The 27,687-nt window shown below is 34.1% G+C and overlaps 1 protein-coding gene across 2 annotated transcripts in view; it reads left to right on the top strand.

Moving 5' to 3' along the window:
* LOC123523042 (FMRFamide receptor-like) overlaps window positions 1-27,687 on the top strand; it is a 138,825-nt gene that overhangs the window by 98,059 nt on the left and 13,079 nt on the right. For both annotated transcript variants that reach the window (XM_045300631.2, XM_045300633.2), the window contains exon 4: window positions 21,498-21,578. The gene's annotated coding sequence lies outside the window, so the exon portion shown is untranslated. The remainder of the gene's footprint in view (window positions 1-21,497; window positions 21,579-27,687) is intronic.

The following is a 27,687-nucleotide window of genomic DNA, read 5'->3' as shown; positions in this document are numbered from 1 at the left end:
ACAATTTGTAAAAGACTTTTGTTCCAATGCACAAATACTCATGTTTGGTATTTACAGTGACATATTAATAGACTACTTAAAAGCTCACATGACGGTTTAATAGAAATCTACATATTTCAGAAGTTCTATTTCCAATAAAAGAGCACGGATGATGTGGAAAACTGTTGTATTATTTATTAAACATAATCATGAAAGCCACGGTTATTGCCTACTTGAATTTGTTATTATCGAGATCATTTGATGGAATTGTACTCCAAGAAAACAATGAAACTTATTGTTAGTCAGTTAGTGTGCATTAGATTCAACAACAGTTTGACACCGGAAGTTGTAACACACAAAAAGCACAAAGCTTTCAGCATAATGTTTGCATTCAATCCATTGATACAAGTTTAATAATACATCTTTTTCATAGCAATATTGTCTTAATTTCGCTGCTTTGGATGATAGTAAGACTAAGGATTTGAAGTGTTTTATGCACCAAAATGTAAGTTGTTGAATAATTATGTCTCCCCCCGGAGACATATTGTTTTTGCCCTGTCCGTCCGTCTGTCCGTACGTCACACTTCATTTCCGAGCAATAACTGCAGAACCATTTGACCTAGAACCTTCAAACTTTGTAGGGTTGTAGGACTGCTTGAGTAGACGACCCGTATTGTTTTTGGGGTCACTCTGTCAAAGGTCAAGGTCACAGGGGCCTGAACATTGAAAACCATTTCCGATCAATAACTAGAGAACCACTTGACCCAGAATGTTGAAACTTCATAGGATGATTGATCATGAAAAGTAGATGACCTCTATTGATTTTGGGGTCACTCCGTCAAAGGTCAAGGTCACAAGGGCCTGAACATTGAAAACCATTTCCGATCAATAACTAGAGAACCACTTGACCCAGAATGTTGAAACTTCATAGGATGATTGGTCATGAAGAGTAGATAAACCCTATTGATTTTGGGGTCACTCCGTCAAAGGTCAAGGTTACAGGGGCCTGAACATTGAAAACCATTTCCAATCAATAACTTGAGAACCACTTGACCCAGAATGTTGAAACTTCATAGAAAGATTGGTCATGAAAAGTAGATGACTCTATTGATTTTGGGGTCACTCTATCAAAGGTCAGGTCACAGGGGCCTGAAATTGAAACCATTTCGATCAATAACTAGAGAACCACTTGACCAGAATGTTGAAACTTCATAGGATGATTGAAATGCAGAGTAATGACCCTATTGATTTGGGTCACTCCGTCAAAGGTTAAGGTCACAGGGGCCTGGAACATTGAAAACCATTTCCGATCAATAACTAGAGAACATGACCCAGAATGTTGAAACTTCATAGGATGATTGGTCATGAAGATTAGATGAACCCTATTGATTTTGGGGTCACTCCATCAAAGGTCAAGGTCACAGGGGCCTGAACATGGAAAACCATTTCCGATCAATGACTGGAGAACACTTGACCCAGAATGTGAAACTTCATAGGATGATTGTACATGCAAAGTACATGACTCCTATCAATTTTGGGTCACTCCTTAAAGGTCAAGGTCACAGGGGCCTGAACATTGAAACCATTTCCGGTCAGTAACTGAGAACCATTGACCCAGATGATGAAACTTCATAGGATGATTGGTCATGCAGAGTAGATGACCTATATGATTTTGGGTCACTGTTAAAGGTCAAGGCCACAGGGGCCTGAACATGGAAAACCATTTCATATCATACTTGAGAACCTCTCGACCCAGAATGTTGAAATTCATAGGATGATTGTTCATACAGAGTAAATGACCCCATTTTTTTTGGGTCACTCATTAAAGGTCAAGGTCACAGGGGCCTGAACATTGATAACCGTTCCGATCAATAACTTGAGAACCACTTGACCCAGAATGTGAAACTTCATAGGATGATTGAACATGCAGAGTAGATGACCCTATTGATTTTGGAGTCAGTCAATTAAAGGTCAAGGTCACAGTGGCCTGTTCATGTAAAATCATTTTTTGGAAATAACACTTGAGAACCACTTGACCTACAATGTTGAAACTTAAAAGGATGATTGGACATGCAGAGTAGATGACCCCTATTTATTTTGAGGTCACTTGATCAAAGTTCAAGGTCACAGGAGCCTGAACAGTGACTTGAGAACCACTAGGCCAAGAGTGTTGAAATTTAGCGGGATGACTGGACATGCCAAGTAGATGATCCCTATTGCAGCCAACCATCAGTGTCTCTTCGACTTTCGCTCCTGACCCCTATTGACTTCTTGCCTATAGGACTTTGCATTTGGGGAGACATGCGCTTTTTTACAAAAGCATTTTCTAGTTTATGTCTTGCTTTAGAATTGACATCAAACTATACGTTTAACAGTCATAAGCATATTTTAGACATTGCATTTAAATTGTGTATATGTCTAAGTAGATTTACGTTTCTTTAAATTGTACGTCTGGTACGAGTTTCTCGGTGAACGGGTACTAAGTTTCCCGGTGTAAAGATTTGTTTTCGATGATTGACATTTCATCAATCTGACAGAATTACACCAGATACGACCAGCAGCATAAAGGCCAGTTTGAAACAATTTATAGTTAAGAAAAACAGTGTTCAATTTATAGTTAAAGGTCCAATACTAAGGAAAGTGAACATTTTAATTTCTTTTAAAAAGCACAGAAACTATTTCATTTTATTGGAAAATGAAAGTTGGTATGTAGTAATTCGAAATAAATCGCAGTATATGTACAATTATTTTTCTATGAAGTATGAAGAAAGTTAAAAAGACCTGGGGGGTCATTCTGTCGATTCATTGAAATTTCAACATAATACACATACATTTCTTTGAGTTCCAAAGACCTTCTGTAAATTTTGACCTGCCAATCTTCATTATTTAGTGTCTTGCAGAAGTCTATGCACTGGCTATGAAAAAAATTGCCAACTCACTTTCCCTTAGTAATGGACTTTTAAGGAAAACAGTGTTTTGTGGTATGTATTTCATAAATAAGCTCAGACGAATATTGAAACAAGAATGCGTTAGTTTTGGATCTTATTCGAATTGTTTTACATGAGAATTAGTGTGTATTGTTTTTATACGTTTACCTGGTGTATTCATGTACATTAGAGATCATGACTATATTTTTTGTCAGACATTAATTTTAAGGTATCCCGTCAAAGGCATAGAAAGGGTCGGGAAAATTCCCCATTTAGTCACACAGACACGTGCATTGCGAATAGTATAATAGGTATCGAGTTCAGTGTAAATCGCAAAGGTGATAATTTATTTGAGTCTTTGTACAATCAAATATAAAGAAAAATACTTTATTTTTCTCATTACAAATCAATTGCAATACATATAAGTTTTAATGATACATCGCTTCGCGCTAGGTTATGCAAGATCTTTTTATTTTATTGAAATATTAAATGCTATGAATACTTGTCAGAATTGATATCATATTTCTATTGTTTCGTACTTTTTTTTAAGTTTTGATTTTTATCTACGTTACATTTCTGTATTCCCCTGGTTTTCATTTAAAGTGATTAAGATTACTATAGTGATATTGACTGATATGAAATAAAATTAAATGAGAATTAAACGACATTTTCTACTCACTCATGATGATTGTAAAACATCTTGATTTTAGGTGATAAATGCATTTAGATGAAATTGTGTGATTCACAGTTTTTTATGTTTTATCGCAGGTAGTCTACTTCAATGTTAGAGGTGTTGTGTTAATGGCCATTAAATATGCCTGTTCTGTTTCAGATTTATGTCAAATGTTCCAAATTTACAAAATGGTACGTGGAAATAAAACATTTAACAGATAGACTGAATGATCCAATGGGATTTATGTAGTACATGTTTCTGAATTATTCATGCACTCAACGCGTCAGATACGTGAACATGGATCTTTAAGAGCGGCGCATTGATTGGTATTCAAAGTCGATCCCCTAAAGCCGTTTAAATCATACTGATGAAATTTCATATCACATTCTTTATATGACATTTTGATAATTTACGAGTATGTCCATATATCATTTGCAATTTAAGAATAGTCTATGCTGTCAGTCCAAGGTATCTTGCAGATAATTATTTGCTTTAGTTTCCTTACAGCAGTGAACAATAGTCGATAATTGTTCCATTAACAAAGCATTCAGAATCAGCTGTTCTATTACATATATGATATATATTTCCCTAAACCTTACCCTGCTACATTTCTATAATGCACTTGTCCATCTTTCAATTTAGACTGCTTAAGTGCTAAAAGGGATGCATACTAAAACGATACTGACTGAATGACTGAATTTATTTGGAATTTGTCTTTATTCGGAAGTGTCTTCATTCAGAGGTGGTCTTTATTCGGAGTTGGTCTTCTTCACAGGTTTGACTGTATTGGTGTGAATTGTCAGTAGCTTTTTTGTTCGCTCTTTTTATCCAATATTTCGTTCCTCATATAGCAGTGTTAATGTGATTGGAAAGAATAAAAAGTACTAGACCTGTAACCACACCGCAGTTAGATATTGGTGTTTTTTTTTTCTAAATCTTAAGACAAAACACAGGGAATCGAATATCGCTGACTACATTGTATTGCAGAACTTTTTGAAATATGAACTTACGAAATCTTAAAATTAACATTTAATCGAACCAGTCTGGAATTTTGAACTTAGGTAATCTTGAAAAATAACATCTTATAGAACCAGTTTGGTATTATGAACTTATGTAATTTTAAAATTTACATCTTACTGAACCAGTCTGGAATTTTGAACACAAGCAGCTTTCTCTGCTCTGAAACTGTTTAAACATTTTTACTGCAGGTGAATTGTTAAGCATTTGTTTTATACCATTGAATTTAAGTGTACATCTGATTTTATCTTGCACGCAAAAGCTTAAAGTTTATCCACCGCCATTATGTAAGTATGACAGTTTAAACTAAACATGAAATACTATGCGGTCTTCCGTCCGGGAACGAATTGTGATATTATTATTACCAATATACTTTGAGCACATAGAGATTAATTTTAGTTTCAGATTAAATATAATTATGTTGAAATCTTAGTAAAGCATTTCACCAAATGTCTGCTCTAAGTTTGATCCATTGTTATTTTAACAGAAGAGGCAAAAACTACGATTACCTGTTTTACTTTTTCATATTATTACTGGTAGAGAAAATATGTATTCATTCTCACATTAACTTATCAGAAGGTTTATGTCAATGCAGAATTATTGAAGCACTAACCAGAAAATTATACCAGGGGCCCACGCAAAAGGCGTGCAACTCTTAAGATGCCAAATTTATGAAATTATCTAAGCACTGTGTACAAATTTAGAAGATGTTATTAGAGAAGATGAGATAATAAAGGCATCTAAACAATTTCTCATTCGTAATGCATGACTTGTAATTGAAACAGAAAATGTTTCCGAAGATGAAATATACTGAAGGTTTTTAAACAAAGAATGTTATAATAAAGAATGGGCAGTATTGGTATTTATTATAGTTATAATACTGGCCAGATAAGATTACGTAGCGAAAGTTATAGGAAGGTCATTTTTCTACAGCAACGCATAAAACATCCGTTCACGAAGACATTGGCTGGATACATTTACTTGTAAATAGATAGATTTAACCGATGGAGACGGATATAAAAAAAATGTTACTTTCGGTTTCAGTGACACAACCGCCATCATTCGGATACGTCCGTGACTGCGCTAAAGGAAGTGGCTAATCGTACTGTCCCGTATGAATAGTGAAATAAACCGCAGGTGGTTATTCGTGCGGCAGTTTTGTATTACATTGTACTGAAGTCATTCAACCGATTTCTTTACTTTTCTTTAATTTTCAGTCGTACATAAACAGGAAATGATTTCGAATATAGAAAAAGGCTAATTTCATGTCTGCATGCAATATTGTTGTCATCGTATGACACATATGCAATAAGTGTGAATAATAAAAATGTCATCTATAGAAGTTCACATCATCGTTTGAATATCATGTAATATGCTTACTTTTTCGGTATTTCGGTTGATAAGACTGGAACTAATTATTGAAAATAATAAGTCCTCTCTCTCTCTCTCCTCTCCCCCCCCCCCTACTGAAAACTAGAGACGCTGCTAAATATCTGAGCGTCACACTAAGTAAATACATGTATCTCATTTGGTCAGAATATGTTGATAACATCATATCAAAAGCAAAGAATTCACTTAGATTCATCAGAAGGGGAATAAACAAAAACAAAACAAACAAAAAACAGGAAAGTAAAAGAAACAGCTTACAACACAATGTCCGCCCACAGCTTAAACACTGCTCCTCTATAAAAATGAGACTAACATTTACATGTCTTCACTTGGTACCAGCAGTGTTCCACAAGATTGGAGGACGGCTACCGTTGTCCCTGTATACATAAGGGGCCCACGAAGCAAAGCCAGCAATCACAAACCTATTCTTTTACTTGCAATTGCTTCCAACTGATGGGGCATGTTTTATTATCAAATATTATTAATCATCTAGTTAATAAAATTTCCTTAATTCCTTCCAACATGGCTTCCGCTCAAAGCACAGTTGTGAATCTCAATTATTAAATTTTAGTCAAGAATTTTTGATTACCTTGAAGCTAGTAAATAGACAGACCTAACAGTAATGGACTTTATCAAATCGTTTGACAAAGTCGATCACAATCATCTGGTCTACAAGCTATTTCAATTAGGTATATATAGAAAAACATCCATGTAGATTAAATATTTCCTTTAAATACAATACGAACACAAAAGGTGTTCAATCAGATATGCCACATTTGGTACCAAGGGTACCACAAGGGTATGTCCTTAGGCCTTGCCTTTTCTTAACATGTCCGTCACCTGCCAGGCTCACTTAAAAGCACCGTAAGACTCATTGTTGATGATACAGTAGTTTATCTCACTATAAATATCATGCATGATTGTGAGACTTTCTAGCAGTACCTCCATAAATTAGAGCTTTGGAAAAAGACCCGGTCAAAGGAGTTGAATTCCGATAATGCGAAGTGATTAGGGTATATAAAAAGAAATAAAAAAAACATTGCTTTTCGCTATAAGCTACATATCCATGAATTTAAAACTATAAAAATGCTTAATATTTAGGCGAACCAGCAGTGTTAGATCACAAAAAAGACAAACAAGACCCGAAAATACATGAAAAGAAATGATCAAACAAATGATAGATGTACAAATTTAAGACACTCCGTATAAAACATGTTCAACCATAATTGGAATATTGCTCAACTGTTTGGCATTCAACAGTCTCTAACATATGGAATTGAAAGAATACGAAAGGCTGCCGCCAGATATGTTCAAATCAAGTATGTTTGTAGATGAAGCATCACAGAAATGTTAACTGTACTGGCAAACGTTAGAAACAAGGAGAAATTTCACATCCTTACATCCCTGATTCTTTTATATAAAATCCTTCAGTCCATTGGGGTGATTTTTGTAGATCACCAGTACCGGCTAGATTCTCAGGACCTTCACTTCTATATTCCCTCCTCTCGCACCCATTATCACAAGAACTCAATTTTTCCCCAAGAACCATTAGACTCTGAAACAACCTACCACATCATGTTAAATCTAGTGCTACTCTTAATGAGTTCAGGAGTGGCCTAGATTGTTCAAACCTGAAATATCTGTTTTATCATCTTTTAACCTGCAACTTGTAATATAATAGTGCTGATTTTAATATTGCACACTAATTTGTGTTTTCAGTGAATGCTTAATCATCAGTGTCGACCAGACAGTCGCCTCCCAGTCACAGTCAGTCATTGGCAATCGGGACGATCTAGTTCTGGCTAACATAACTTAATTGACATTGTTTTTATTTTCTGATGGTCGCATTCATTTAGTTATGGCGAAACCCCATTTGTTTAACTTACCAGTATCAAACCGCAACATCTCGCACAGTCAGTCTCTCCTGAGAAACTCATGATGTCATGCAACAGTTCAGAGCACGTGGTTATTCTTGAAAATCAGTATCAAAATTTTACCTAATTATGAATTTAATTTAATCACATAAAATCTATAAAATAACATAAAATTTCTCAGAAAATGTCAATAAATAACGATTCTCTACAGCCTATTGTTTTTTTTTTCAAAATGAAGAGTACCCTGATCAGGTGACAACTGCAATGACGGACAAAATATTGCAGACAGGGATACCAATTTGAAACTTGTGTTCAAATTATGTTGCATGGATTATTTATTCCAGATCAAAAGGAAAATTTATTAGAAATATTGTATAGTAAAAGGTGAGTCCATTGCATTTGATAAAATTATAGCGTGACAGACCTCTGGAACGATTCCTGGTTAGGTGTCAGTACGGGATTCATTTTAGCTCAGAGATCCATAACAGCATATTATATAAACATCTCTGAGCTGAACTTTTAGCTATGGACTACTGTGCATATGTAGACAAATTGATTGTGAAACGTACGGGACCGTAATACGAGCCACGCTAAATGATTGTTCGTACGGGACCGTAAAAAGAGCCACGCTAATCTATTTTAAGAAACAAAACAACAACATGTCTAGCACATTCGTATCGCATTTTCTGGTAAACTGCCTTTCCTTTTATTTAACAACAGGCTTAATCTTATAACATTAATGCATTGTTTGTAGAAATGGCATCGAAAAGCAAAATATTTATAAATTTCTGCATTTATCCGCCGTCTTTACACAAAATCCTATCACGGCCGATCAGCCATTGTTGTTTTCGACGTATTCAAATTTTTGTCACGTGACACTGTCTTCGTTGGTTTACGGAATTCGGCGAAGCCTGGCGAGTGAATTAGTGACCAGCTGGTCATTAAATATTTCATGGTTTTATATCCATTCGTATCTCAGCAATATTTAGCCATCCAAGTCTAACTGACGGGCGAATTTGTTCATTAGACTGTTTTCTACAAATCTACAAAGTTATTTGCTTTATTTTAACGGTGATTTTTAACAGTATTATAACTTTAAATGTTTACAAAACGACCACATTCATTCATGTTTTCTAAAGCTTTAGTCTAAACCTTAGTGGACACCTACCAATAATGTTCGTATTATTCCGATTTGTCAAAATATATATGTAACAGCATTAACTAAAAATAGAAAAATAACCTCACCCCCACCACCAAACCACTGGTCCGATTTTGAAAAATATATCAGAATTTTTTCCTTTGGCGACCCTCTACTGGAATCATTAAAGTTCATTTGGCTTTGCTAAGATGAAACATGACTGTAATAATAATTAAAAAATATTAATAATGATAATATCTTCATTTTGAGAAGTTGACATATTGACAGTACATAGCATACCAACAACTGTTGGAGACAGGTTTAGTTTTGGGGGGAGGGGGTTGTAGAGGGCGTCAACAGACAACTTCGCTAATGTTCTCCTCTGAATCTGCAAGCAAGCTTTCAAATCAATTTTCAGAAATATTTCTGTAATACCTGTGTCAGCTGTAAAACTTTTGTGAGCGATATATGGCCAGCTTGGTCCTCTTGTTTATATTGATTTCGCGTTTGTTGATACGTACTTTCGCGTGAAGAATTCTGTGAAAGTAATTACATGAAAAATATAGTCCTAATTCATCCCATAGTCGTAGAAATTTCAGTTTTCTTTGTAAGCCGGTGTACAATTTAACGAACGATCAATATGTAATTGGACATACAACCAGAGATGATACAATCAACCAATTACGGCAATATTTCATTTCAAATTCACTTTAAAGACCAATCATGAAAGAAGTGTGTTCCTTTTTGTTTCTGTTAGGGTAATTGTACATGATTCGCATCGGAAAACTGAAATAAATACCAGTATTTACGATACAAATTGCCATTGTCATTCTTAAGTGATTACTGCCCAAGCGTTTCATTAAATTATTGTTGTCTTAAGCACAATACTAATGGCGTAATGTAGTTATGCGTAAAACATATATTCAAACAGTTTTTCCTTTCGCTATGTAACTGAAAATTGGCTCTTTTTGTATGGAAGCTATAAGTAATTAGCAGAAAAAGTTGCAAAAATACAATAACATAGGAAGGACTTTAAATTGTTCACGTGTGCACGTGGTTTCTGTGGCATTGCTGAATTGTGGCTGTATTTCTTGAAGTTCGTTTGACGAAAATGTGTCATGATAGGTCTGAAATACCTATGTTGCTGAGTATAGTGACAAAATTACACCGTTTCTAGCGTTTTATCAGCCACGTCAAGCAATAATATCTTTCTCGCCCATTGCCCTTCTAAACCGCCCACTACACCCTTTTTTCGCTGAAGTTGTTGGCAACATTACAAACGCAAATCACAATGGCCGCCATGTTGAAAATTAATTTCATTGCAGTTTGTTTTGCTGAAGACCATTTTTGCAGTGTACATTTATTTGCCTGGTTGTTATAACTTTAAGCATATTTCCATTTAAATAAGTACTTATGTTCTTATGCCGAAGTTAAATTTCTTCCTTTATGCCAGATATGCTCAACATGCATAAAGAAATTTGTTTTTTAATATCTTATGGTTTAACAAAACAGGAAAACTTTTGTTTTGTCAACAACATGTTACTTTATAAACTGAACATTGTGTAGCTTGAAAAGAATTAATGTAATGAGGTGGTTCATAACTATGACGTCACTTATGGACTAGTTGGTTCCATGTTCAATTAAATGCAATAATATTTTGTCAAGAGCTGACTATTCACAGCCTCTTTAAGGTGATGAATGAAAATTTAAATGTTACAGAAGTAGAAATACTTGATATTCCAATTTTATTACATGATATTTACCCTTGGAGTAAATATTACACCGAGGATCTACAGCACTCTGGCCAATATATATGAGCCGTGCCATGGGAAAACCAACATAGTGGCTTTGCGACCAGCATGGATCCAGACCAGCCTGCGCATCCGCGCAGTCTGGTCAGGATCCATGCTGTTCGCTAACAGTTTCTCTAATTGCAATAGACTTTGAAAGCGAACAGCATGGATCCTGACCAGACTGCGCGGATGCGCAGGCTGGTCTGGATCCATGCCGGTCGCAAACCCACTATGTTGATTTTCTCATGGCACGGCTCATATATATTTCTTTAGACCGTAATCACTTAATGGCACAGAATAACTAAGTTTTAACGTATATATCATTTAAAATTGTTCAATATTAAAGGGCAATACAAAACACACAAGAAGATTTACAATTTTAATATCGATATTAAATGTTATTTTTAGGTAAATGCTATGTGGATTCTCTTTCAAGTTTCAGAATTTCTTTGGCTTATGTATTTTGTAATGTCTGTTATACTAGAATCAATGACATATTGTAACAAGTTACATTAGAACGTGTCTGTTTTACAGACTGTAATAAAATGTAATTTTAAATATCTTTAATCTTTTCATGTTTCAAACTTAAAATTTCCGAAATAAAACGCATGAGTAACTTTCTTTACAAAAAATTTAAAAATCAACCGCTTCTACATTTGGCTAAAACTAACAAGCAGTATTTCTGGATAATTTTCAAAAGGACTGCTGGCTTTTATACCAATACAGCTTTAGCTTCGTTCTTGGTATTGATGGATAAATTGTGTTACATTGAAACGTTTGTTGCAGTACCGATAGAAAGCGTGTAATTATCCTTTATCTAAATGTGACTCAATTGACAAACCTTTCCTGAGATGCTGATTCAATAAAAAGACCATTACATGTAGAGTGTGAGCTTACTAATTACTAAAAGCTATGTACTGCTGCTACGGAAATCCCAGCTCTTTTAACATACCTATCTTTCTGTCATTCATCACTGATGCTTTGGGAAATATAATATCGATATATTTGTTTCTACCGAGATAAAGTACGACGTTTTATTGACCATAACATGCTTCCACACAGTTGAACCGTTAGTCCAGAAACATCGTTTGTATAGATCTGTTAAATTACCAAGCCGTGAATTGGGTACTGAATTTATTGTCTACTAGTATATGCATGAATTAGTAGATCCAAATTCAAGTGTCTACTAGGTCATTCGAAAACTTCTGACTGATACATAATGATAGTTGAATGAAAAACCCGTACCATGTAACTTGGTTTCCTGATAAAGCTAATGGCAATATTTATTTGAATTCTTTTCAATAATGTCTCTAATGAGAAATGGTTTGCACCAGGCTTGTTATTAAATGATGTTTAGTATTTAAGATGGCCTTCTTCTAAGCTCAGATGACGAATTAATTGAGCTTTTTCACATTTCAGAAATTCTATTTCTCAGTAAGAGCGTCCGATTATTGTGAAAAAAAAAATAATTTTGAACGTGATCACATAAGCCGTAGTTACCACCTATTTGAGGTTGATAATTTTGAACATTTTTTAATGATACAGTGCTTAGAAAAACAACGAAACTTAGTATTGAAGTTAGTTTACCTTCAGCTGAAGTGATTTTACTTCCGCAATTGAATTGTAGCTGTTGTTTTTATTCCATAAAATATATTAGCAAAAGTTTTGCGTTCAAAAGTGATTCGTTTAGTGAGTACTGATTTAAATGAAAATAAATCATTCAAATTTGAACCAGTTAAATTTTCTGCTATGGTTATTTACTTGCTTTATTAGTACATTTGAAAATCATCATCGAGTATTATCAATAATTTTGCAGTGTATATATATATATATATAGTATGTCTCAATAATTCACACCGGACTATTTATTCCTCACTGAGTCCATTTTGCAGTTAAAAGGAAAAGCGCCGTTCTATAGATCGTTGAATCGCGAGTTTGATCCTCGGATGTGGCTTATCTTTGATGATTTGATAGTCATCCTCCACATCTGACCCATTGGGGTAATATGGCAGCTACTTGCGGGTAGAGAATCCAGGAACACTTGTCATAACAGTTGCCGTACGTTACATAATTGAAAATTGAAAATATTAATGAAAAACGGTACCAAACCAAAAACAACAGACAACAGTTATCTTCATTTTATTCAGCTCAGTTTATATTTTACTAAACGTCCGCAGCCCGGTCAGTCATGTAAATAAACGAATCATTCTCAAAACTATAGAAGAGTCGGTGCTGTCAGTCGAAGATCTCTTGCAGATAATTTTCCTGAAAGCACTGTTTAGATATCTGTGAACAATAATAAATACTTGTTCCATTACCACATGAACGTTTAGAAACAGCTGTTTTATTATTTATTCAGCCATTTCAATTATAAATAATATACCGGTATGAAAGAACACAAGACGAAGGGCATCGTAAATCGAATTAATCCGCAATATGATATGTGGGGTTAATATATTGTAATGTAATGTAATGATCCCAGAGTTATAATAGCGTCTGAATACATTTCTGTTGAATATCCAATTGCTATAAAAGCCGTCCATATCTCCTTGCTTGACTGCTTCACTATGTTTTACTTCAGAATTCGGATATATTTTAAGTAGGGCGACTGGAAGAAGTCGGACAATGTATCAAACGTTGCTTGGCTGATGCATGAAGTAGGGTACATGTAACTGCATTCATTTTAAACTGAACGCTTTCTTAGATGTATAGACAGAACCTATTTTTGCTAAGGTATAATGTCTAAAAATTATTTTCTAAATCCTTCAAATTACAAACGAAAAATATTTTATAAATTATGTTTATTTGAAAGTTTTGCTAATATCAATAACTGAAGTTTTGATATTTTTTATACCTGTGTTCGTAAAGAATGACAACTCTTGCCTCAAGCGAGTACTTACAAGTGAAGATATTTATTAATTTACTTCCCTTGTACATACACAGTTTAAGACTTCTATACTATTTTTGCAGATACATTTGTATGTGTACGACTTGCCATTGCTTCACTGCTTTAGACGCTTTTGTTAGCTTATTTATGAAAACAGATTAATTTTAACAAACCGATAAAAAAACGAAGTGAGGATACTACAGTTCTGCTTGTAACAAAATGTCACTTTATTAAATTAACAGGTATTGTGAATTATTCTTTTCACCGGCTGAGTCAGTCATCTTGAAGAGAACTGAAAATCGTTAGCGACTTTGGTTACGCGACATTGAAAAATGCATAAAACTATAGAATACAATGGACTTTCAAAGGCAAAATAATTCTTTTTAAGTAAAACCTGGCACATTCCCGTAAGCATTTTATTTGATATGTCAGATTGCTTACGATACATTAAAAAGGTAAACATCCAGCTGCGCCCGTGATGCAATTATATACGGAGGGGCACCTTGAGTCTTCCCCCACCATCAAAAGCTGGGAAATTGCCATATGACCTAAAATTGTGTCGGTGTTACGTTAAACCAAACAAAAAAGAAGTAAACAAGAACATTAATTGAAGAAAATAATTGAAAAAACATTGATTCTTCAAACGTCTGCTCTGCAAAAGTTGAGCGAAGGAAAGATTATATTTATCATCACTTGTTGCAAATATAGAATTAACATCGATCATTCATTCAGATATGTACTATATATACAGTACAGAAAGACAAATCCCAAAGCAATACATCATACGTTAAATTAAATACACCCGGGATATGATATATCGTTCATAATAACATAACGTAGGAAAACGGTGATAGCACCATTCTCAAACAATATATAAAATTGGAAATATTTAATAGAACAGAAAAGTGAGAAAGCCACATGTGGCATAACACGACATAAAACGAAAATGTTGCAGGCGCGGTTTTATTGAGCCTGTTCACGGACAGTAGTGGAAATGCAAGCTACCGTCCACGCTCTCTAGCCCCGGGTTGAGCAGAACTCAACAGGACTTCAAAATGTCAGGTGAATTTAGTGACAGCATTATTAATGTTAAACAATGAAGATATGAAAAACAAATATATAAATATGGAATTAAAGGCTGAAGTGTTCAAACAGTTAGTCAATTTGTTACTTTTTGATCATCTTCAGTATTAAAAGCAACAACCTCCTCGCCAAGGATACCTTCACTTACTGGTTCTAAAACATAATGTGTTTTGGCACAGTCCATTGTGTTGAAGACTTTCAATGACCATTGCGATGGGATGCTAGAATTACCGTCATGAAAATATGGATTAAAAAGGCAGGAAATAAGCTACTAGTAATACTATGTTTGATATAATAGTCTACAGCGTTGTCAGTATATACCGTAAGTGATATTTTTCTGACAAAGACGGATCGCCTTCATTGATGTCACCTTTTTGATCGCGGTTTCACATGTATAACCCGTCCATACCTTTGTGTACAGTTTAATAGAACATAACAGAACAGAACATAGTTTATTCAACTTGTACACATATACAGGTACCTCGTTGTACAAAACATTCATACAATATTCATAATGTACATGGTCATTTCAAAATAAATGTTATATCGGTAAGTCTTTACAAACAATATTTTTTCTATGACATACGATCTTACATTATATCAGTACTTGTTTAAATAGTTAATGTCTCTTGTTGTCACAGGCACAGTGGAAAGAAAAATAATCAATTTGCAAACTAAAAATAAAATAGTTAGGATTTGGAGAATGAACTGTAAGGTCAAAAATTTAATAGAGCGTATTTTCTCGTTTTAAGAGCTATTTTACTGACTCATGTAATTATAAAACACATACACACGCAAACATATTATATATACAAAGCTTCAGGATTCAATAATTCATTTCTTTTCTTATTAGCTTGAAGAATGTATTTAGCGAGATTTCTGATAACACATTTATTTTCTGACTTGAGTAACTGAATGAATTTGTGCATACTGGGACGTCTATAAAAATACGATTTTATGAATTGGTGTCGTAACTGCTCATATACTTTACATTTAATGACAAAGTGATACTCGTCTTATATGTCACGCGACAAACATAGCTGACAGATTGTTCGACCCTTTCGATACAATTTCTACCGTGCCTACCTGTTTCAATTCGCAAGTTATGGGCTGAAACACGCAATTTACCTAGTGCCTGACGTAAGGTTTTTGTATTAAGAACGTGAAGATAGTCACTTTGGACAAAGTCGACTTTTACATAAAAATATAAGTTGTTAAGAGCATTGTTACTTTGTAAATCTGCCCGCCATTGTTGGACGTAACAGTCTATAAGCCTTTGTTTAAAAATGGACAAGAATGTCTTGGAATCAACACTGTCCTGATAATTCCAGACGTCAAGAAAGCCATACTGACATAGCAAGTGCTTAACTTTACTGGCCCAGTTAGCTTTACCATTTAAGCATTTGTTAAACGAATCATTATATATGTATTTTAGTAGTATGTTATTGGACGATAGAAGTTGTAACCAGTATTTGATAATTTGAAAATGTCTCGAGATAAATAACGGATACCGTGCCAATTCGCCGTATACGGCCGCATTACTAGTGCTTTGTCTGACTCCCAAAATTGCCTTACAATATTTTAAGTGCACGCGTTCTATTTCTTTGGACTTAGACAATCCCCAAATTGGACAGGCGTATTGAAGAATTGAACCAACGAACGAATCAAATAGTTGTAGAGATATAGATGGGCTTAATTAAAACTTACTTAAATTGCACAACAATGTATTTGCTGCTTTTAGCGCCTTTCCTACTACATACTGGTTATGTAATACAAATGAACCAGTGTAACTGAATACCACGCCCAAATAATTAAAGTCATTTACTACTTCCAAAAGATGACCATTAAAATACCAACATTCATTGCGTTTAACTGGGCCCCTTTTTCGAAACACTACCACTTTCGTTTTTTCTATATTGACCTGTAAACTTCAGTATTCACAATATTCGCATAACCTGTTTAAGCTATTTTGTAAATCCTGCACAGAATTTCCAACAATAACCATATCGTCAGCAAACAGTAAGACGATCACACATATATCATATAAAGTCAGTCCTGATGTATTTGTATCTTGTAAAAATAGTTCTAAGTCTTCTAAGAAAAGGGCGAATAATGCCGGTGAATTATTAAGACCTTGTCTTAAGCCAATGGATATTTCGAAGAAATCTGAGCACTGGTTACAACTTTTAACACAAGATTTTACCACTGCGTACATAGCCTTAAACATTTTTAGTATCTTATCATCGAAACCCATACCATAAAGTTTGAATCACAGGGCATTACGGTAGACCGATCGAATGCCTTTTGCAGATCGATAAAGGCGCAAGGCAATCTTAAGTTCTGTGTTAAAGCATGTTCAATTAAACTTTGTAATACAAATATTTCATCGACTGTACTACGACCCTTTCGGAAACCGAACTGGGAGTCCGAAATAACATTGTTTTCCTCGAACCATTTTTCTACTCTCAATGTAAGTATGCTGGTAAAAAGTTTACCAAGATTGCTGAGTAAAGTGATTCCACGATAATTATTTGGTATATTTTTATTCCCTTTCTTATGGAAAGGCACTATAAAACTTTGTGTCCAGATTTCCGGGAAATAACCAGAATTAAAAACTTTGTTAAATAAGTCAGTAATATGACTTCCAAGTATATCGATAGTTTCAATAAAAAAATCGTTAAGTAAATTATCACTTGGGCACGAAGATTTGTTTCGTTTCAGTTTTTTAACTGCCGAGGTTATTCTTGTAGATTAATAGGCGCATTTAGTTCATCAAATGTAGGATTATTCACATTAAAATCGCTGTTCTCATTAAAAAAACTCGGCATCATCAACTACCGTTGTCCTAATTTCGCTAAATAGTTCTGAGAAATAAGATTTGAACTCCTATACTGGGATATTGTGATCGGATTTATTAGTTTTTGATTTAAAATGCTTCCAAAAATCTCGAGGCTTTTTATTCTTCAATTTTACTAGTTCAAGTGATTGCTTAATTTTATATGCCCGCTTCTTTTTGCGAACAGTAAATTTAAAGCGCGTTCTTAAGTTACACAACTGTACCCTGTTATACTCAGACTTGCTACTATTGAAAACCCTTAACGCATTCTTATATTCAGACTTTACCGTAACGCATTCCGCATCGAACCAGCCGTCGTTGTCGTAAAAAGTACGCCTCGATTTGGAGCCGTTTTGTTGGAACTCATTCTTAAATAACGGTTCTGCCGTTTGAAGTATTACGCGAGAAAATGCATTAACCATAGAATCAATTTCTAAGGTTTCGTTTAAAATTATATTATTTAAATCCTGTAGTCTTCCGATAATATTACTTCTAAATTTTTCTTTATTGTCGGCATTCCACTTATAATAACTATGCGTGTCTGAAAACTGTAACCCTTCATTTTCGCGCCACGGCTCAAATCCATCGATACAAAACGATAAGGCGGCATGGTCGCTAAACATATTAAATGGTAATACCTGAAAATAATTTATAGCATGAAAATCTGTCTCTTTCAACAAAAAGTAATCAATCACGCTACTTGAATTACGGTTAAAAAATGTATATGCACCAATATTATAATCATGGCCTAAACGGCCGTTGGCGATTCGTAATCCCGTGGCTTTACAGAGTTCTAATAATTTAACTCCACGGTTATTGCACATATTGTCGAGTGAGGTTCTGAGGACGTTCTGGTCAGGTGTATAATTTAAATCATCAGTAAAATTTATCACTGAGTCACAAAGAATATAATCAGGCCTAATTCCCACTCGACAGTTCCAGTCACCTGCTATCATAGTACAACCAATTTTATCAAAATAGTTAATATCTTGCATGAGTAAATCGAACAAATTTGCATCAACAATATGTGATGCTGGTGATTCGTCCGACTATAGGTACAACCCACAAAGGTACATCTTTATCAAAGTTGAAAAATTGAGCATCTAACTTGAGCCAAATTATCGTGTCAAAGTGATTTATAACAACAGATACACCATTTTTTAGCGAATTTCTCAAAAATATTGTAATTCCCCCGCTATTTCTCCTAGCTTTCTTATGCCTAAAATTCCTATAAAAATTAAAAGTAGTAAATCCATCAATATCAATAGAAGAGTTTTTATCTGTCCGTGACTCACTCAGAATAATAATGTCATTGTTTGTTATGAAAGAAACAAATTCTTGGTCAGATAATTTGCTGTCAGTTAAACCGTTACAATTCCAAACTAAGATTTTTGGTCCATTCTCCGTGCGGTCCTAGTTACACTTTACCGGTTTACCTTCGATGTACAGGGTGTCGTATACCAGCCAGGCTCTCTTGTTGTCCTTGATAGCTTCCTTTAGCTGTGGCATCAATTTCCGGCGGGAATTGCTCATGAAGGAAAAACCCCGTTTCTTTTAAGAGATGTTTTTGCCGGCGAACAAGCTCTCTGTCTGAGAAAAATGTAAATTTCACAACGAAGTAACGTTTCCGCTGGGATCCGTCGGAACTCGGAACCCTCATCCGATGAATTCACTCTAGCTTCATCGAGTCTACAATGTTTTGTGCTAGTTTAAGATCTTTAACTAAAAACTTGAGAAACTTATCCTCCAAATTTTCACCAGATTCTTCAGGGAAACCTCCAAATACAAGATTGTTTCGCATGCTTTGCGACTCTAAGTATGTAACTTTGTCTTTCAAATTTAAATTTTCTCTTTCAAGCTCGTCAATACGTGATTGGTATCCAGCTGATATGAACTCAAACCTGTTTACTCTTTCGTCAATATCAGTCATTCTTTGGTCAAATCCCTTGTTACTATCGTGAACTTGCACAGTCAAAAGTTTAGGAACTTTTTCGAAAGAAAGAACTTTCTTCTCTACTAAATCAAGCTTTTGTAGAAGAGATTCAACCTTGTCTAATTTTACTTCCAGACATTTAACAACGCTCATATTGTCACTGTTCGAGGGAGTGTGATGCGCCGGCGAGGTTGCAGTTGATGAACCGGGCGCAGACGCCATCTTGATATTATCTTCAGGCGCGATGTTGTGGTTAGACAACGAACAATCCGACAAATTAATATCTTCAAAAACGTTATTTGAACTATTGAATAATATACTGTTAGTTTCGTTCAAGATTTCACTTACAGATTTGTTTTGATCTTTCGATTTTGAATCCTGTGACGGGCCTCCGACGATATACACTTTACTTAGATTTACAAATTCATCTCCACTACTGCTTCCTTTTTTACGTTTTTTATTTTTCTTTTTGCCCGATGAACTCATAGTGTATTAATATCCATTATTACATCCAAAATTTTCAAAAAATGCTTTTAAAACACATATTTTGTCCATATTTTGCAGAGCAACGCAAAGTGCCTTCATTATCTAATCACGTGACCCTAACTCATGCACACGGATAGAAACCTGTATGGTTGCAACAAATGAGACAAAAGGCCTGATTCAGAGTTTGTAGAAATATACTCTATCGATCCGGGAACAAAATTGATCGGAGTTCATTTTTCAGTTATGGATAAATCTTACTTTGATCCTATGATTGCTGATATGTAACTTAGAGAGCTAAAATAACGAAAAGCTAGAGACGGTAAATTGTCTTCTGTGGCTACTTTAATTTTAATAATGTCCATGTGTTATGCTCGCTCCGATTACAAAAAAATAAGCTCTCGAGTGTATAAACGAATGCAAGGTGATCAAAGACAACTTACTGCATGACATCAAGTTCTAATGCATTTTCTTGATAAAGACAAGAGTACAGTTTGTAACTGTAATACTCTTACGACGGAATCCTGCCGAAGCTATTAAAACTCTAGAGAGCTTCATTTCCTTTAAACACATCAAATAAAAACTAGAATTAATACAGATAGACTTTTATGAGAAATACATCCACATTTAGATGTCCTAGTATTCTTAAGCTGTGTGTTTTAAAGCAGCACTGCACTGCCTCTAATTAAGGCTAACTGCACGAATACCAGTGTTTCGTAATGATACTGTATGTCCACAAATATATGACAAGATTATTTTAATTTTCCTTCAGCTTTAGGGTGATATACCCCGTGCAACTTCGTATAGGGTTAGCAGATCTTTTTGCAAAATTCTCAATTAAAAGCAATCTAGAAAAACGTCTGTTTCATGGTGATTATTTTTTAGAATTATCAAGAGCATCGTACATCTATCAAATGTTTTACATATTTAGACAAATATGTTATAATTAAAATTGTATTAAAATGTCAACAAAATTAAATTGTGTAAAAACTTCTTTACATTTATTCAAAGGTCACCATTCACTATCAATATCGGGACTATCTCTATTTGACCTATACATGCATCCATCCATACATACATACATACATACTTAGTTAATTACTTATTTCTTACTTACTTACTTACATACGCCTATGAGGTTACGATTTAAGTGGGACTGCCTTCTTTGAACGTGGTATTTATATATTTTTTCTTTACTGGGATGTCACGTCATCTATTGTTATCATTGTTCCCACAATTACCATTTTATTATACATATTCATTACTGTTCTCTTGGAAACCATTTCTATTCTTTTTATGTATTTCCGTGCTACGGAATAAATATAGTCTTAAGTATTTTATCAAGAGAAATAGTTACACTTGTGCTTTGGCGTCAGCAAACATTAAGAGTAGTAAAGCCGTTTTCCTGTCGCCTTTGTTAATGTTAGATTAATCAAGTTTTATTTGATGGTAACTTTATGAGTTATATTTCTTTCTTTTTTTCAGAGAATGATGGTCCTATAAAGTATTGTGGCAAAAGCCAGTGAGGAAATTAAAAATCAGTTGTATAAATTGTAAGAAAGAACAGTAAGTATTTTCTTATTTTGAGTAAAAGAGTAATTAGAACATTTGATAATCAATTTTAGAGCTTCCTCCTGACTCATATTTTAGGATATAACGTAAGAGAATGGAATTCTGGAAGAATACTATAATTGAGCCGTGCCATGAGAAAACCAACATAGTGGGTTTGCGACCAGCATGGATCCAGACCAGCCTGCGCATTCGCGCAGTCTGGTCAGGCTCCATGCTGTTCGCTTTTAAAGCCTATTGGAATTGGAGAAACTGTTAGCGAACAGCATGGATCCTGACCAGACTGCGCGGATGCGCAGGCTGGTCTGGATCCATGCTGGTCGCACACCCACTATGTTGGTTTTCCCATGGCACGGCTCATATCAGTTTTTCGTTACATTAAGGTGAAGTGTTACAAATGCAGGTTGCACTGTAGACTGAATTTGTTCCACTACATTGACTGTAGCGAGTGTTCGGCAAATTACAGGGGAAAAACGATAATTTGGAATGTAAAATTCCATGGTAACTTTTCTGAAATGCTGAAGCAGATCAATGGATATTGATAAGAAAATAATGTTTTTGTCGTATTGGCGCACTAGTTTATAATTGTGTCGGGGTGACGTTAAACCCGACAAAAAAGTATGTCGTGTTGGTGCTCTTAAAACGCGCCAAGATTCCAGGACGAAATGGCAATAATCAGCAATCTTATAATTTGAAACAAGAATATGAATCAGAATTAGTGTGGGAGGAAAAGTTCTGTCCCCATAATGATGTTAAAGAAAGACTGTACTTGTCACCGTACTAAACATGCTTATGAATAATCCGTGCCGAATAGAACTTGAAAATATATAGACATACATGTGTATATGTAGATAAACAGAAAAGCATAACATTAAGTAGGGCAAACACAAGTCTAAATTTAAAGAAATATAATTCTTAAATAGAACATTATTCTTTTTTAATTATCTTTTTTAAAGTAGATATTTTGTTGGCGGGAAGCATTTCTTATTCAGTGGATAAGAAACCCTACGTAAACAACATATATTAACTGATATTGAATGAAATATTTTAACCATTTGAAAATTCATTTTGTCTCGGCTAGACGGAACTCTAGACAATAAATAATAGCCTGATCAAAACCAAAATTATCACAAAATGTCACAGACAGGATACAAAGCCGATTTTAAGATATTAGAAACTTCCTTTTGACCGCTGTGAATTGAATATCCGCTAGTATGTCAAGTCATTCCCAGTCATGTCACGTTTTTAACAAAACAACAAATTGCTTTATTTTGAAACTGTCTATACAATAAATATCTGTCTGTAATACCGGTAAACTTTCACATTTTGTTTTATCGGACATGTATGCTTGAGAGTAGAATATTGACAAACCTCAGGACAGTCAAGCTATTGCAAGAAAATGTATCGGAAAATACAGTCATTATAAATATCATGGAAATTGACCATGCGTTGTGAGAACTCTATCAAATATTAACATGAAAGCCGACAGCAGAACATGTTACAATTTCCAGCATGACTAATAAAGTATAAAACAAATGGCAACTTTATCTCATTTCCTCATGTCCTGTTTCTTTAACTGAAATTTTTGTATTACAAATGTTGAATTATCCACGAAATACGTTATCTGAGTAGCTTTTATTAATGTCACTACTGTGTCCGGCTCCGACAGATATGCGTTCTTCATAGACTGGCATTTATAGCTATACGTTATTTGCCCGGATACCTGGGTCCGTACTTTGCCATTAATGTATGTAGTATGTCTGTAAAAGAACTTACTTTACGAATTAAAATTTATAATTTTCCCAACAGATTCCCATAATGGATACTTATTTGAGGTCAGTGTAGTTCATTTCATCAAACACACACCGCAGAGTAAGTATGTTAGCGTGTCTTGAGAATCATAATTATATCTCTTTTGATATGTTTGACATCGCGAAATTTTTCTAAGCAAGGCAAAAGTTTTCCTTCGCGATTTATCTAAGGCAAAACCTACAAAGTCTTGCAGCCACTATATACGTTTCATAGGAATAAACTCTGAACCATTCTTATGGTTATGTAATGCTATATAGACAGGGAAGAGCCGAAAATCAGAAGAAGAAAAACAGTTGGCTGAAGTTTCGTCTGCTTGTCATTTCATACTGATTATTTTATACTAATCTTTTTGTTCAGTGCAACATTTAGTCCTACAAATTAATGAACCACATCACTCTCTAACTTACCTTTTCCTCTACTGAAGATAAATCCCTACAGAAGTATAGGTTTGTGTATGCGTGAACAAATAAATAGGCAGTCAAATCAAAGTAAGCAAGAAAGAAGCACATTGGGATACCACCTTGTTACTTCCCGCGCACAAACACCAATGAGTTTAACGTGTGAGATATGAACCAAAAACAACCTCATCTTGTCATGTTTTACTGTTATATGTAAATGGATGATCCTATCAAACGTAACTGTATCAAAAGGCACGATACCAAAAGAGAAGAAATGCTCATATTAGATACATGAAATTATAACCTTTTATGATATATCTCACCATGTACGATGTACTCAATGCCTTTAAAGCAAGAAGAGATGCCTCAGTATAGGTGGTAAAAAATTAGACAGAAGATTGATGTTAAAGTAGCTCAGTACAAGTAACTTACAACTGCTTTAAGTGAAGTCTTCAAAATGTTCAGAGAAGTAGTATGACTTACAACTGTTAAAGGGCTAAGCACCAAACAAAATGTTTCCCAACATTATCTGTTCTAAACCTATACGTATTGTAATTGTACCTAATCTTACAAACATTTTAGTATTTCTCAATCTCACTAATTTACTCGAACAATAACAAATGGACAGTCTAAGCAGTACTTCTGTCATGAAAATCGTTAATTCAAAATCTTTCATCTAAGAAACATATTATTGCAAATAAAAATCCTGATCCAAGTTATTTCGCGGGTTAGGCTTTCAGAACATGCAAATGAACAAAATACACTATTTTGTAACTCCTGTGTCTTCTGTGCTCATCCAGGCTATTTAGTGTGAAGATCCCGTATAATTTTCTTTTTTTTAAGGTTCACATGAATTTTATTCTCCCCGTCAAACTGATATGTGAGGGTCGGGGAACCACCCCCCTCCATACCTTACAATATTTCTTACAGAATAATATCATCATACCATTATATATTACATTTATATTACATACCATATACATATAACATATTTATTGCATATATATTACATATACAAGCCATCATGTTAAAAAATTGTCAAAGGTTATGTCTTGATGAACTGACAATATGCCAAGTTCAAAATATTCACATAATGTCATACCTTTTAATACAAGATACAAACAAATATTTCAAAGAATATATTCCAATACGACACTGTACAAATGACAACTTAACTTTAAAACTTCGTTCACATGAACCTATATTATATATAATGTTTAGTTTACAATAAACATATTTCAGCATATATATAATATCCTAGCCCATGAAAAACAAATTAGTGTCTTGAAGATGGACGACAGCTGATGCCAGTTTCAAAGATTCCATCATGTTACCTTTTAAACATGGATATAACAAATTTAGCGAAAGCATGGATCCTGACCCGACCGCGAAATGCGCAACTGCTTATCACACTTCGTCCAAACCACTATTGTTGGTTTATCTTCAATAGCATATTCAGACTTATATATTAACTTCTATAATTAAGCCCAGTTTGAAAAATTTCAGTTTTGGTTTAAACAATATTTTATTAATCACAATTCATTCACAACATATATATATATATAAAGAAAGCATACAGGATTGAGTAGGAAGCTGAAAGCTTATTTGAAACTCTCTCCTTTTCAGTTTTAATACATAGTTATCTGAGATTCCTTAGCGTATTACAGATTGTATTATTTGCCAGGTATTGGCAAAAGAATCTAATGTTTGATTTTTAACTGCAATTGCTTTATGTATATTAAAATGATGTTGTAAAAACCTTTTATATCCAGCCAATGGCAGTTTACAGTCTAAATGTTTACAGGTGAATATGAATTTCTTAAGATAAAGAATCATATTTTTGGAAACACTATCAACTCCAAATAGCACACTAGTCTCAGCAAAAATTACTTCTACATGTTTACTTTCAAGGAGGTACATAAAACATCAAAGAACTTTTTAACTTCTTTACATCTCCAAAAAAGATGTTCTATTATTTCAATGTCTGTTTTACAGAAAGTACAACGATCTGAGTCTTTAAGGTTTATTGTTTTTAGATACTTATTGACTGGTAGAATACGATGTAAAATTCGAAACTGCATCCACTGTATATTACTATCTTTCGTTACTCTAAAAGGATTACTATTATAATAAATACTCTTCCATTTGTCATCTTCAAAAGAAAAATCTACTATCCATTTAGTTTGACTTGTCGGATAATCCTTATTCATATTAAGCAAAGTGTATATATCCCTACATCCAGCTGCAGTTTTAAGTAGCGTCTTTGCTGGTAATGGTATCAATGGATAATGAATATTCACTTCATCTTTCAGTGACTTTGGATTGAGTTTCATTATTTCTGTGGAAAGTTTATACAGCTTTCGTTATACTGTGTACCAAGATAATTCAAACTATTTATTTGTAAATTTGTTTTACGTTCAAATTCTTCCTTTGTTAATAATTTATTATTTTGATACAAGTCATTGATATGCCTTTCATACCATGATCTAAAATACAGGCTCTTGTTTCCAATATTATGATTGTAAAAGAGCGGGCATTTTAAAAAGGCCTGCATGTTATCAACAGGGACAGTTTCAATAAAATCTGAAAATGATTTTAGAACATTTTTCCAAAACATGTTGATGGTTTTTTGAATCATTTTATCAGCATAATGTTTACCACAATTTATAAGTTTGTGTAAATCAAACATACGATTGGTCATAGATATCCATTTTCCTTCTGTTCTTATTACTCTTCTAATCCAAGTTATCTTTAAACTTTTAATGAAACACTCAACATTTGTCATCCTAAGTCCTCCCTCAGAGTAATCTTTAGTTATAACAGATTTTTTAACTTTTGCTGGTCCATTCCATAAGAAGTCATACAAAATATTATTTAGTTCTTTCAGTATTTTATCACCTGGATCTGGAAGGGAAATGAATAAATGGTTCCGTATAATCTTACCCATCACGCACCACTGATATTGCCTGTATAATGAAGCACATTATAATACATAAATAAAACTCAATTTAAACGCAATAAATTACATTTACATTCGTTAAGAATAATTTCTGCATGAGTTTAATGTCATTTTGGTCGTTTTGACATCTGAGACACATGTGCATTGTACATATTTAACTTCCGTATCCTATTATTAAATGCCATGCATTATACATGTAGGCAATCCCCATCCTTTTTATATAGCTGTTGGCTCACCAACCAGCAGTATGAAAACAGATTCCAGTAGGGTTCGAACCTTTTACTTCCGGTTCCCGTACGAAACAAGTACGTTGACTAATAGGCTGAGTTGTACTGTAATTTTCTTTTGGTGATATGTGTAGGTCAAACCAATCGTCACAACTAACAGATAGTAGGTTGTTACGGCAAAGTATATTTTTTAATAAAACTAATACTTAAAGATATTACATTGTATAATTAAATACACAGTGGTTTTCGTCAATCCTCGTATGTTTTAAACATTAATGTAAAAATATAAGGGTTCGAATAGGTTACAAAACTACATGTTTCACATACAAATCATAAGGTCTTGTCGCTCTCAGTATTATTTCGAACGATGTTTGAAACCATGAATAATGTCCAAGCTAATATGGAATGGCTTGGAAAGAGAAAGTACATTTGCCAGTAATATAATGTTTGCGTGTATCAAGCATATCTTGTCATTTTTCATTATGTCACTGTCTGATGCAATTTTCTATATCCACTTTTAGAAATGTCAAGATTGCAATCGATGTCATTTTATAGCAGTCTTAAGATATTATATATAGAAAACATCAATTTTGAGTCTTGTCAAATGCAGGCTTATTCGCCATGCTTGTGACAGTGCACAAGACGTCAATGTGTTGTTCACAATATCTATTTTTTAGTACCATTTATATTATGACAACAGTTCGTCAACG

The sequence above is a fragment of the Mercenaria mercenaria genome, chromosome 8, assembly GCF_021730395.1.
Source record: "Mercenaria mercenaria strain notata chromosome 8, MADL_Memer_1, whole genome shotgun sequence".
Lineage (NCBI taxonomy): Eukaryota > Metazoa > Mollusca > Bivalvia > Venerida > Veneridae > Mercenaria > Mercenaria mercenaria.
This window is presented reverse-complemented; position numbering and strand designations above follow the sequence as displayed.